General features: G+C 43.5%; 1 long non-coding RNA gene across 1 annotated transcript; it reads left to right on the plus strand.

The window, feature by feature from the left end:
• The first annotated feature begins 63 nt into the window (after positions 1–63).
• On the plus strand, positions 64–11,049 carry LOC111931062 (uncharacterized). Its single transcript, XR_002865437.2, has 5 exons — positions 64–443; positions 2,197–2,299; positions 3,618–3,733; positions 8,190–8,346; positions 8,991–11,049. It is a non-coding gene; the product is annotated as an uncharacterized LOC111931062 (long non-coding RNA).
• Positions 11,050–14,018: the final 2,969 nt, after the last annotated feature.

Here is a 14,018-nt window from a genome sequence, read left to right on the forward strand (position 1 = left end):
TAGGTGCTTAATCCACAGTACATGCTAAATCTCAACTTGACTTGTTTTATACTTGACTTTCAGTGTCCAGGTGGGCGTCCAAGGGTGATCTCAGCATTAAGGAAAAGAAGGAACATTAAATTGGTGTTTGTACCACAGAACAGATGAAAAATTAAAGGCTACTGTTCACCAAAGAATGTTAAGTCAGTGCAGGGTACACAGTTTACTGCCCGGGATGGAACAAAGGACGCACAGGGACTGAATGCTGTTATTGCAGTTTGTGTATTGGAAACCATGGGGAGGAATCAAGGCTGAGATCCCAATTCCTTGTTTGGTCCATTGTCCAATCTGACACATGGAACAGATTGCCTGGAGTGGGATTCCTGCAAGCACATCAGCCAGTGACTTCTGCAAATCCTCCCGGGTCCCTGGAACCGCGGCACCGCAAGCACAGGCACTGCCCGGTGAGTCCCTCCGCTCTGCAAGGCCAGTGCCTCACACTGCTACCTGAGAAAGGCTCTGTGGACAGACCTTGGCTCTGTGCTGACCTGCTGGTCAGCAGCTTTGTGCAAGTAGCACCGGTCTGGTTGCATAGTGCTACTCAAAAGAGCTTTAGGCTGTACATTTCTCATGTTCTGGCATAGGTGAGAGAAAGAGAAATTAATATGTTGGAGTGAAAAGAGAATGGCAAACAAAACTAAGAGTTTGCAATGTGCATGGTCTTCAGGCATTATGGGTTGATCAGAAGAATGTGATTTTTTACATCTCGTAGTTAATTTCTAATTTCTTAACTTGATGTATCTGTGTGATACGCTTTAATCAAGAAAAACTGACAGGCTGAGCAGGATGTGTTGCAGTCCCTGCTTTTAATACATGGTCACATATGCCACACCACTCTTGCAGCATGAATTTGCCTGTCAGTAAGGAAAACCTCAATGGTTTGGTGGTTGAATTTGCTGTTCCTCTTCCTCTACACCCATGACACTTTCCATTCCTTTTAAAACAACTTTACCAATGTTCTGGCCTGATAATTATGGCTCATTTAAAATATATGTAAACATTGTTTATCTTACCAATGAAACTACAGGACACTTGTATACTGTGAAGAAAAGGAGGATATGTATAGGCAAGTAGTCATAACACTATGGACACCCCTTTTCCTTTTCCTTTTCCTTTTCCTTTTCCTTTTCCTTTTCCTTTTCCTTTTCCTTTTCCTTTTCCTTTTCCTTTTCCTTTTCCTTTTTCCTTTTCCTTTTCCTTTTCCTTTTCCTTTTCTTTTCTTTCCACCTGCCATTCAGCCTTCCTCTATTTCTTGTTTTCAGGTCAGGATGCAAGAGAGTCAAGTCAGAGGTTTTGTTCTGAGCTTTTGCACTGATCTGTTCAATGAGCTTGGGCTACTGACATTTGGCTTTGAGTGTCAGCTACAAAGCATAATTGGAAGCCAGTGGGAGCAGTTGAGGAATAAACTACTACCCAATTCACAGAAGGGCGTCAGAGTGTCTGACCTGCTCTATTTAGCCATTCATTATTTCTCCAATATCTGTCAATGGATGTTTTTGGATGCTATATAGATACTTAGAAACATATTGCTAAATCATGCTAAATAATTTCAGGTTGTGCTGTCAAATTGCCTGACAATTTAATTCTGGATTTTTTTCAGGATCTGTATTCTTTGCCTTCTTCTTACTGCTGAAGTGGGGGTTATCTATATAATGGCTAATGTTGTCACCCTTAATATTCTCTCTCACAGTCTTCCTCTGTCTTCCAGCTTATTCCACACAGAGGTGTGCCCAGAAAACTGGGCTTTCTGAAAAACATCATTGAAAGAGTTGTCTGCCAGAGCTGTGTGCCACTGTCTCAAATCCCAGATGGGATGGCAGAGGTGATTCCTGTCACTGAACTTAAGCCATTATTCAAACACAGCATTTTACCTGGGTTACTATCAGGAAAACAAATATTGGAAATCCATTTCCCACTAGCCAACAGCCAAAGCATCCCTCACTTGTATAAAACTTTCCTTTTGCTGGAAATAAAACTGCATCTCCTGAGCCCAGCATTGAGCATTTTAGACTTGTTTTAATACCAAGTAGATAGCAATGCTGCTCAGATTAACAGTCAAGGAAACAGGCCCAGTATTCTGAAAGCCACATGCTAAGTAGCTGAACAGAATGATGAGCTGGGAATCAGGAAATAAAGATTGTGCTTCTGTTTCTGCAGGTGATCCACTGTGTAGCTTCGGGCAACTCACTTTCTTCTCAATCCCTTTCTATCTGTAAAGATGATGAGCTCAATTAGATGGTAAACTTCAGAAGTGAAAGTGGTAAGAGTAATTCAAGTAAGGCAGTATCAGCCACATCTCTGCCTGTGTTCATTGCTGGTTTTCTGAATATCTGAATGCTCTATTTTGTGTGTGAACTAACATAGAGCTATTTATTTACCCTTGAAAAATAGCACTAGCTGTTACTACTTGTGTGAGGGTTAAGATAGGAGAGGGAAAGGAGGGAAAAGGGGAAGTAAAAAGCTTTACTTATATGAAAGTGAAATAAAATATGCTACATGAAAATGACAATAGAAATGCACACTGTTTTAAGATGACAAGTCTGGGAAAAATCTTTAATTTAAAGGGTCTTATCCACAGTTTTCATAAAGAAATGTTAATTGAAAGTGTGATGACATGTTTGGGATTTAAAGGAAATCATTCTGCAAAGGATTTATAGCAATCACAGCTCCAGAGCATTAGGATTACAGATCCTTGTGCTGTTCCTTTTCAGTGATCATGTGATTGGCCTGCTGTTAAATATAGCTCCCATTTAGCGAATTGAGACAGGCATGGGAAAGGTAGGGAGAGTTTCCCTTTAACCAGCGGGATTTCAGAGGTGTTGGAGATTATACAATTCATTAGTTTTTACATAAGATCAAAGGGAAAGGGGAAGTCTTAATTTGGGCACCAACTGCTACTGTCTGAAAGTCTTGCAGATTAACTGAGAACATGTGCAGCGCTAACTGCTTGTGTTAGAGCATGAGACTATTGTTTTATATCTCACTAACTCATTGTTCTCTTCCCAGAGATAATTCTCACACTTAAGACCTTCAGAGATAGTTATGTCTATTGTGAATAGTTCAGCAACCAGCTGGCTCAGAGGTTATTGCCTAAGCATCTTTCCCTTGGTCTAATCCCCTGCAAGGTTTTTTTTCTGGGCAGTGTTATTAATCTAAAATGACTGCTAACTGACTCCTGTGTCAAACATTATTCATTATGTGCTTTAAATGCTTCCTGCAGAGGCCAAAATAAATTTTGCTTTTTTAAAAGCGGACCACAAGGAGTACCTATATAGGATATTTCCTAAAAGATTAGACTCAAGCAGTTTAGATGAGGAGGGGGAAAAAATTGTCTTCAAAACAGAGCTTCATAATTTAACCAGGGATATACAAAATGGACAAACCTCAATTACCAAAACTCATATTTTTCATACAGGATTATCTGTAAGTTGCTCTTGTGAAAGAAAACATGCAGCCTTGCAGGGCAGGAGAAATACTTTTATAAATACATAGAGTAAGTGACCTCTTTAGAAAATGAAGACCAGATAAACAAAATTCTTAAAAACAGTAATTCTTTTGTGTCTGGGTTTTTTTTTCAGGTGTCACTGGTGTTGGCATGAAGCATGAGGGGTTTTTTGTGTCAGTGACACTGACGAGCCTTGCATGTGTAATGGCAGTATGGGAAGAGAGACGGATAGATTTGAATAGCAATAAGGTGGGTTTTCTTCCAGTGTGAAAAGAGCACAGGATTCATGTGTGCTGAGATGAAGTATAGCCTTTTGCTGCACAGTGCAAATATTTAATGCTGTTCTAACTACCCCCTGGTTATTGGAGTGTGACAGTTAATAGCCGTCAGCTGCCAAACGCAAAAGTTAAAAAATGAAGCCAAGTCAAACTTGAAACCCACAAATCATAAATGTGCTGTAGCTTAGCAGGCAGATCGTCTCCAAAGTTTAGAGTCATGTCGACCTGAGCTGCCTCTCAAGTGAGAGAAGGATCGAGTGCATCTGTCTTCAGGCCCTCACTTTGCCAGGTACTCACAGGCAAGTTTTGGCTGGGCTTTCTGCTTCCCAAGGCCCTGGCACTCCCGAGTGACATTTGTAAAGGGGGTTGAGTAAGGGCTGGAATGAAGAAAAGCAAATCATTATCATTATTCTAGATCAAATATCTCAAGTCAGTGGTGCAGTGTAAATGCATAAAAAAATGGAAGAGCTCCTAAACTGAGTGTGAGAGAAATTGTGTGCTCAGAAAGCCTCCCTGCCTGTGGTGCCATGGAGATGGTAACATTGGTGTAAAATATTGCCCTAAAAGAAGCATTACTGTGGAATAATAACAGCATATGAGAGAATATTTCAAGAAAGGTTCAGCTTGAAAATCACCTCTCGTTCTACTTATTATTTTTCTTATCCATGCTAGAAGTAACACTTCACTGTACTTAAAAATTGCTCTACTTGGAACATACCTATTTTTTGGGTCCCTGGGAACAGTTACATTCCCTCATCCCCTCTATATTTGCTGGCTGTTCCTCTGTGGTGGTAATTACCGAATGTAAGTGATTGGAAGGCCATGCTGCCCTGGCTACACCGTGTCCCTCCAGAGGACAAGGCAGAGCTCAAACACACCTCCTGCCCCAGTTAGCTCTATAAAAAGAGTAGGTTTGGGTTTTTTTAAGGGGTGAGGCAGTTAGCAATCACAGTAGCTTTTTTCAAAACATTAGATCGTTGACATATCTGTGGATCAGTGAATTATAAATTAAATCATTGATCTAACTTTGGGGTTCATTTTCAGAGATACTACATCTTTTGGGGTCTATTAATGGCACTCAACTTGCACAATTTCCAGGGTTGTTCTATCAGCCTCTCACATGGACAGACCTATTTTAGTCTGGCCTGTCCTAAAGCATAGCCAGCTGCTGTGGCTGTCTTGCAGGGTAAGGACAAAGCTTCCCTATTTGTCTCCCAAGGTCAGTACAATAACAAACACATTTTATGTCTGATAGTAAAAAGCGTTTGTCAGTGCAACTTTTGCATTCCGTAAATGGTGACAGATTTCACAAGATGAACACTCAGGATTTGGGGAAGGCTGTGCTCCAGATACAGGGTGTTTTGCATGTAACGTGAATATGTACGTGATATATTTCATTGCTTGAAATTAGCAGTAAAACAGCCTTTTGAGACTTGATGTTTATTATGCACCACAACATTTCAGGACAAAGCAAGAAACAAGATTTTAGCACATAACCCAGCAAATTCAGCTTGGGAAAGGGAGAAATTAATTTGGAATGACTTGTCATAGTGTGTTTACTATAGAAATTTATGCGAGCTCAGAAGTTAGCCCTTCTACCCTGCAGCAGCAGCAGCTTAAATTGGGCCATGGGAGTCTCACGGAATAGGAAGTTATTTGAGTTTCCCTGAGGCTCAGAGTTCTGCCCTGAAGAAAGCCTCACATATTGTTGTCTCAAAGAAAAAAGATAATTGTAGTGTGCTTGGGTATTAACTTGCACAGTATCAGCTACAGCTTCGCAGTTTTTGTTGACATGCAGAAGTACTGTGTCATCCTGAGCGTGACAGATCTGCTCACCTCTGCCTGACGCAGTGTTTGCTCATCCTACCTACAAAGTCACAAGGAGTGTGTTTTATTTATCCTAGATGAGGAATTTTTTCCTAATGACCTCATTTTTCTAAAAGAGATAAAGATGGGGCAGTGAGGAGGACATCTCCTCTGTATCACAGGGGAGAAAATCTGAGAAAATCAGCTTCCCTGAAGACTCACTCACTCTTTGATGAACTGAGGATGGAAGAACTATCCTGTGCTGAAAAGGCCAGTGAGATTTCTAACAATCCAATGTTGCTTATATCTCTTCCTGTATTTCACACAGTGGTGAGGAATCAACTCTGTTACACCAGCAGGGAGCCCTAGATCTGGCCTCTTTGATTTAATTTGATTTAATTCTTGTTCTTTAATTTACCATGGATATAACCTGCCCATCCCAGTGCTATCAGTGATATCAAGTGGGTGCAGAGCACAGGGCATTTGCCATTGCAGCCCCAATCACAGCGGAATTGTGCAGCTGTTGGGTAGCACACAGGGCAGAAAGGATCACAAGGGGCTTGGTTTATTTCCCCTCCAAACATCACTGGCAAAATAAACCAGACACAAATTCCTGTTGCACAGACCTCTTGCCTCTCAATTCTGCTCATTTCACAATTCTGTTTGGCTGCCCCTTTCCTTCCAAATCCTAGCTATGAATACTCAACTTTAAAAGGGAAGTGCTATGGAAGGGGCCTTCGTGCAGGACTCCCACCGGCTGCCACTCCTGCTGAAATAAAAAGATTGCAAGAAGCAAGAAGCAAGAATTTGAATGAAGGACAAACGTCACATATGCTGTGTGCTCTGGAGGACAAATGCTGCATACAAAATATGTTTAATTGCTGAGTTAATTATCCCACTAAAGTCTAAATGTTGGGTTTTGGCACTCCCCCCCCTCCCCTTAGTTGTTTACTTTTATCAGTTAGAAAATAAAAAATCAATGTCACGAAAAACATAATTATATTCCTACTAATCTGGAGTGTTTTCTCATTTGAGTACTGCAGTCTGATGCATTTTATCACTTTCCATCAGATTATAGCAGTGGAAATTGCCAGCTGAAAGCTATGGCTTGAGAGCAAAAAGGTGGAATAAGCAAACCCGCCCCAAAGCCATGTGCCTTGCCAATCAAATCTTATTACTAATGACAAAGCTTCTGCGATTTCCTTTTTGACAATACATGAATAGCTAGTGAATAATTGGTTCAACAGGAGCCTCATTACAGTCCAAAAGAGAAAGCAGGATATTTCATGTGAATAATTTGGAATGATTGGTAAAGATGAGGCATTATTACAGGATTGCCTTCTGCTCTGCAGTCAGAAATGTGCAGTCTCTTCCTTGTTGAAGTATGAAAACATTTTGTAAATAGTTCTGGATACTCCCAAGTGGTGGATGATCTTGCTACTCAATGAGATGACTTTTTGGTTGTTACTGTTTATGGATTAAACACACTCATTCTTTACACAAATGGAACATAATTGAGCTTTGTCTGGGGAGAGCAGCTGTGGATGCATCCTCCCACTCCCAGAACAGGTTTTGGTGTAAGCTTTGGGTGCTTCTCCTCCACTGCAGCACACAGGGTGATGATGCTGATCTGCAGAAACCCAAGCCCTGTGTCTGTGCCTTGGCTGCCCCCACCATACTGCTTCACTCTGTGCTGTCCAGTCTGGGCTGGAGAGGACAAACAAGTAAAGTGCCTCAGGCTGTCCTCAAGGGCTCTGCCACTGCAGTCTTCCAGCTGGGCAAAAGCAATACAGAAAGCTCAGCCTGGTCAGCAGAGTGACCTGAGGGCGTTTAGCAGAGTGGCTGAGCCTGTGTCACACACCCGAACTGCTCCCTCGCCCCAGCTCCCCTCCCCAACCCCCACAAGGCAGGGCAGTGCTGTCCAGCAGGGTTCTACCGAGTAAACCATGCAGATACTCACACTCCTGTCAACTTGGGGAAAGGCAGAAGGAGCAGAGAGGAGCTTTCAGGGAATTTCAGCCCTGGGACTGGGAGCTAACACCCTGTAAACACAGACCTTTAGTTTGAATTGCACCTCTGGGCTCCCTCCCTTGTGATGAGAGTCCAATCCTGCCAGTCACAGTGTTTCTGACTAGAGCCAATTAACCTTACAGCCTTGCCTGGGCTTTTCATAAGCTCCTAGATTTGCCCCATGGCATTCTAAACTCAACATATACCTCAGATTTTAACAAACCCCTCCATATTTTAAAAGGAAGGGCCAGTTATTATCTTTACCCTGCAATAACAAATGCTTCAATGAAAATCACTCAGTGACTCTGGCAGCCCCTAAATTGAGTTGCCTGGCTCCAGCCATCTTGGATGAATGTGAGCCCAACATGGGAAACTCAGCAGCGGAGCAGCCGTCTCCTTGTCTGTACCCCTGAGGATAATGAAGCCTTCTCCAGTACGTCATCCCAAGACATCATCTGTGAAGCTTTTAAACAGTCAGTGAATGCATTAAAATTTCGCTTTAAAGATAACCTCTGAAGGTCATTCAGTCTTGAGGCAGTGCTTTGTTAGTGATGCACAGTGTCGGGGTGTAGGAGTTCAGAGTTTCTTGTTCTCTGTTGAGTCCTTTTTAGGTCAAATCGAGGAGGGCCTTGAGAAGCACCAGTGAGGTTCTCAGTACCCCCAAGGAAACAAACCCACATCCCAGCTGGGCTCTTTCCTAAGAGGTTCAGCAGTCTGTGCCACAGCAGGACCATGGTATGAAGGCAGGTCTCGAGGAGAGCATATTGGGTGAGCATCTGGTGAGAGTGTCCATATGTGTGCCAGTGGACACACATGCCCTCCTGCTCTGGCCTGTGCCTGTTTTGACAGGAGCCAAAAACCAGGGAATTGATTTTTCACCCAGTGTACCCACTGTAGCGCAGCACAGTTATGCTGATGTACAGAGACATACGCTACCTGCCAGAATCTGGCTAATTCCTGCCAAATTCATGACTGTAATAAATAACAACAGCAATGTTGAACATGATCCTTCTCCTCTAGGCAGTGAATAAAACAGCCTTCCCAAATCAGAGGCTGTGGCCCGATGTCAAGTGGCTGCAACCCAGCCAACTCAGAGCAGCTGAAGAAGCTACATATACCAGAGGAGATTCACTGCAGGGTAACTGACAGAGGGGGAAGCAGGGGTAGCAGAGCAGCATTTCCTAGGAGTGCCCATTTGCATGGATAACAGTTAATCTGAGCTGTCCCTTTACCATGCTGAGGCTCCTCACCCCAAATGTGGAGCACTGCACTATCGCTGCAGGACTGAAGCTCTCCAGAGCGCTGGCAGTTCTCTGCAGGTTTTGAAGTTACAGACAATGCCCATGTTCATTTCCATATCCCTGCAGCCTGCTTTTTAAAAACATTTACTCCATCTCTTTCTCTTTTCACAGGTCTTCAGGTAGCTGTTCAGCCAAGTGTGTATTGCTGGCATTAAATAGCCCTGCCTGAGATGAGAGCTCATAGCATCAGGATTGATATGTGAAAAACATCAACGAATTCAGGACATGCAGCAACAGTGAGCAGGATTTCTGTGAACAGTTTGGCCATTCATTAACAAAAAGAAAATATTTGTCATCACTTTTCCCCAGAATGTTTTTACAATGGCAGCTGCTACCTGAGCTGGTATTTGTGTTGCTGAGCAAGTGAGCAGCATCCTAAGGAAATAAACACACAGGCAGGTGTGCAGCCATGCTCATTTGCTGCTTTTTGAGGGCAGAAGAAGGGTGATGTAATTAGCAGACACATGTTTAAATTTTTAATTAAGAGTTTTAATGGATTATTCACTGCCTACCAGAACACACATGCTCTTACTTTCTCACTTTTTCAGTCTGGGTTCCTAAGGAAACCAGGCTTAGTCAGTCATGCTGCCTGCCTGCCTGCCAGCCTTCCTTCCTAATCAGTGTTGAACTCTTTCGGGTTCATGGCAGGCGAACACCACTTTTCTGGTAAAATCATGACTGCATCACAACACAGTGGTAGCAAAAGGTCTGAGCAGCTGCTGCAGAGTTTAGCAGTAGGCACAAATAGATTTTTCCAGGAACAGGGCCGAGTCTCCAGCAAAATCAGCAGGGGCAGAGGGAGGAAGGCATGAGAGGAAAGAAGGGGAAGAAGAAAAAAAAGATCCTGATGGGTTGGCTGCATCTTTTCCAGACCCCCTCTGACTTACTTTATGTTCAAAGAGCAATTTTTTAACATTTTTTTAGTCTCATGCCGCTTGCTGATGCAGTGATACTCTTTACGGTACCTGTGTGATACAAGTTGCAACATTGGGCTGAAGGGCACAAAACTGAAAGACCTACCGGACTGCAAGGGTTCTAAGTGCCACAGCTGGCACAAGTTATTTTCTTCTGCTTGTGAATTCACGGAATTATTTCCACGACACCTCTATACTTTGTGTAGAGAAAAGCTAGTGATCTAAGAAAAAGAGTTCCCAAGGTGTCCAGACCAGCGTTCTTATCCCTGGGAGTGTGGAAACAATGTAAGGCGGTTCATTTTCTCCTTCCATGATTCAGTATCATCAATGGTAGGTTTGATTCCTGGATTAATCCACCATTTCTGTTCTTCTATGAAGGAAAATGGGTTAATATTTTTGCTGAGATCATCCGTCTTTAAAAGCTGTGGAGATTTTGAGAGGAACAGCCTGTCAGGAAGCAGCCATAGCTGGCTCTCTGCAAGGAAAGGTGAGCTGGAAGCTGAGACACCAACACAGCTGGCAGGACAGGAGTCTCAGCAGTCCCACAGCCCCCAGTGAGCCAAGCAAGGCAGGTCCAGAGCGGGAGCGAGGATCAGGCACAGCCCTGGGAACACCAGGCAGGTTCCTGGTGAAGAGGCAGGTCTGAGACCAGGCTGGAAGTCAGCTCCAGGTCAGGGTTTAGGTCCAAAGCAATGGGTCCAGAGGCAGGGACAGGCGTGACTGCAGCATGGCAGGAGCTTTAGCTCAGATGGGGCCTGATGGAAGGGGCTTAGCTTAAAAGCAGGTCCCACAGGACGTGGTATCAGCCCTGGCTGTGTCCAAGGCCAGCAAAGGAGTGGGGCAGCTCTCAGCTCTGCAAGCTCCAAGCTGGCCCTGAGCCCAGACAGCCGAACAGCCGGGAGGGGACCTGCTCTCAGGGCCCTCAGACAGGGCCCTCATCTCTCTGTTTGCCCGTGCTGAAGCATGGGATAAGTCAGAGAGTTGCTATGTGGTGTGGAATGGTCCCTGATGGCTTTAAATCCCATAATTTTCCCTTTTGGATTTAGGCTTGCCAGGTGTGACTGCTGCCTGTTGCCTGGTGGTCCGGCAAATGATTTTTCCAAACCTATGGGATCTGACAAAATCATGAGGTTACTCAGCACTTGCTGGAGCACCTTCTGGTGGATATGGGATGGAGAGGACCCTGTGTTTGTGCACAGGATGACCATTTGGGGAGTCCAACTGCAGAGTCATCAATAATAAAGCACAGAAACTGATCAGCCAGAAATTAAGCACATTGTTACAGCCGAATAAAAATAAAAATAGGAAAAAGAAAGAAAATAGGAAAAAGAAAATTAAAAAAAACTAAACATCAAGCTCTTTCTCAACGGGCACAGTTTAAGTGGGGAAAGTGATTCCACTTCACCCATGCAACCCCTGTGCCCTCAAGGCTACACAAACACACCTGGCAGCTGGACTGCATCTTACTTGGGATCTGATCTCTCAGACAGTCCCAGCACAGTATAAAAAACCTGAATGTTGCAAAGCTAACTGGCAGGGAACTCCTAGCACCACAGTGCAAGAAGATTCTTGTCCCATAATTGGGCTCTGCATATTTGTCTTGATTGTTTTGCTGCAAAATACCTCAGCGAAACTACAAAGGATATATTTGACACCTATAGCTGACAGGCTTTTTCTACACCATTTACCAAAGCAATGTTTTGTGTGCCTTCTGTTCTATTTGCTACGAGAATTATCCATGCATTAACACAGTTTACAATCACTTTCATTTTTGTTACTGTTGCAGCCTCAGCTCGTGGGTGAGGTTGTTTATTAATTCCTTCCCCCGGGGTGCCTGGAGGTAACACTTTGTTCTGCGCTGGCACCGCCCTGCCGGTGAGCGGCTGGCAGGAGGCTCCCTTCTGCTCGCCCCATGGCCAGCACGGCCGAGGGAGCCATGAGCGCTTCAGCCGGGCTCTTGCTTTATATACCAGAGGTTCTGCTTAAATTCCAGGGCACAACAGATGCCTAATGGCCTCTCCCACACTGGTGTCTCTGTCAGAGCTGCTGTTTGAAAGGTGTGTCTACACTGCAGCCAAACAAGACCCAGCCTGAATCTGGCTGGAGAAACAATCTTGGAGCCTTAGGATCTCTCCCCCGTCCCCTAAATCACTTGTGTAGATAAAGTGTTGAACGCAAGTGTTGTAGAAGCAGAAAGAAATTATTCATGTTATGACTCTTCTCAACTTACTTAGAGAATACAACTGTGATCTTTAACTTGTTACTGCACGTTTTGCTGGTAATCTGCTTTGTTTAGACTGTTTACATTATTTTAATAGCCTATATATAAACCATATATCATTGCACCAAAAATGTGTGTGCATATGCATGTATGAGCATGTCTCTACAATTTTATAGAGATAGTAAGTCATTTGGTTTTACATGTAAAAGTTGTCTTCTTATGTAGTGCCAGCTTTTCAAGGTCCTGGCTAAAAGCAATTGTATTAATTTAGGAATAAGATTGCATTAGACTTATGGGAAAATTCTAAGACAAAAATTCAAAGTACAGCATAGAATTGAAAATATAAGATACATTTTGCCTTCTTCTGCCCATTTCAAAACCTTTAAAATGGAAAAAAAATTGAAACCTAAAAACAACAACAACAAACAAACAAAACCAAAACAAAACAAAAAAAAAAAACAAATGAACAAACACCAAACTTGGTGAAAGGCAAAAATTAAATCAGCAGTTAGTAAGGGAGGAAAAAAACTTCTTCCAGGCTTCCTTTCTACGGGAAAGCATACATCAAGGGTTGAAGTGAAAGAGAATAGGAATATTTGGCTGGAGTTCAGGCCAGTTCTAATAATGATTCTTTCAAAAGATTATTTGAATTCATATAGCTGAAAATATTTGCCAGTCTTTTTCCATGTGAAATGTTATAAATCAAAAGGCAATGGATATTGTAAAAAGTCCTGAAAGTATTATATAGATGAATTTTCCACTGAGCATCCAAAATCCTGGAAATATCACATACCCTTTAATTCACCCTTGCTAGCACCTTCCATGGAGTATTGCCTTCATGGGAGCTGCTCACAAACTCAGATATTTGCAGTGACATTTTTGTGCGTGGCAAACTCTTGCAAAATGTAAGGTTTTCTTTTCCCTGGCAGTGCAATATGCAAATACACTCCACTGATGCAAAACTGAGCCCACTTAGTGCAGCTTATCATACTGAAATAGCCTCATCAGTGCAAACACCCAGCATCCTCTTACCCAGGCTGTAATAAGATCTCAATGACATATACACGGGTTTGTAGGATCAGATTATTTTTTGTGTAACATTAAAGTCCTGCTCTATCTGGCAGGCCAATATATGGCACTCCTCATGATGTTTAGTTACCAAGAAAACTTGAAGACACAGTGCATCTCTCTGGGAGAGCATTAACAGCCCTGACCAGTCTCAGCTGGAGCATCCCCACCAGCCCAGCCCTGCCCCAGAGCCCCATTCCAGCTCAGCCCTGGGCTCTGTAGCAGGAGCTCAGCTGCAGCCAGACCTGTTCCTGGCCATGGGATCTGTTTTGCCAGGCTTCAGCCCACACCAGCTCTGCAGCTTGGCCTTGGCTTTGGCCCTGCCTCATCACCACGGCCCTACCAAGGATCACCAGACCCAACACATATCCTGCCGGGCCTGACCTCGGACCTACCTCATCACCACAGACTTGTCTGCTGAGTTTGATTTTTGGTTCAAGTATCGGGGTTTGCCCTTCCCTGCTCCCTTGCTGCCGGTCCTGGGATACCCTTTGGCTTTTGGGATGCAGGGAGCAGCTGACCCTTGCTGCTCCCTGATATGGTACCAGCCTCTCATTGTGTGTGCTCAGCAACAAGAGAATGAAACTGAGGGACGAGTTACAAGCTCAAAAAACCTTGTTAATAAAGGAGTCTGTCTCAACACCCTTGCCACCATTAGGATGGGCCACGTGAAGGATTTTTTCTAGTGTGTCTCAGATTCTGCTTCAGCAGTATGAAATATAGATCATTAATTAATTAGAAACAATTCAGTTGCATGATCATAAGATTGTTTTTCTTTCCATGAATGGATGTAACTCATCTGTCTCTGTCACAAATGCTCATATTCGTCTCTGGGGAGGGTTAACTCTGTCTAGCCATAGGAAATAATAATCCTGCCTTCTTAAAAACAGCCGTAGGGCCGCTCATGTGACAGAAGCCTTGTACCTAGAGCAGTGA

Source organism: Cyanistes caeruleus, chromosome 8, assembly GCF_971803275.1.
Source record: "Cyanistes caeruleus chromosome 8, bCyaCae1.hap1.1, whole genome shotgun sequence".
NCBI classification, from domain to species: domain Eukaryota; kingdom Metazoa; phylum Chordata; class Aves; order Passeriformes; family Paridae; genus Cyanistes; species Cyanistes caeruleus.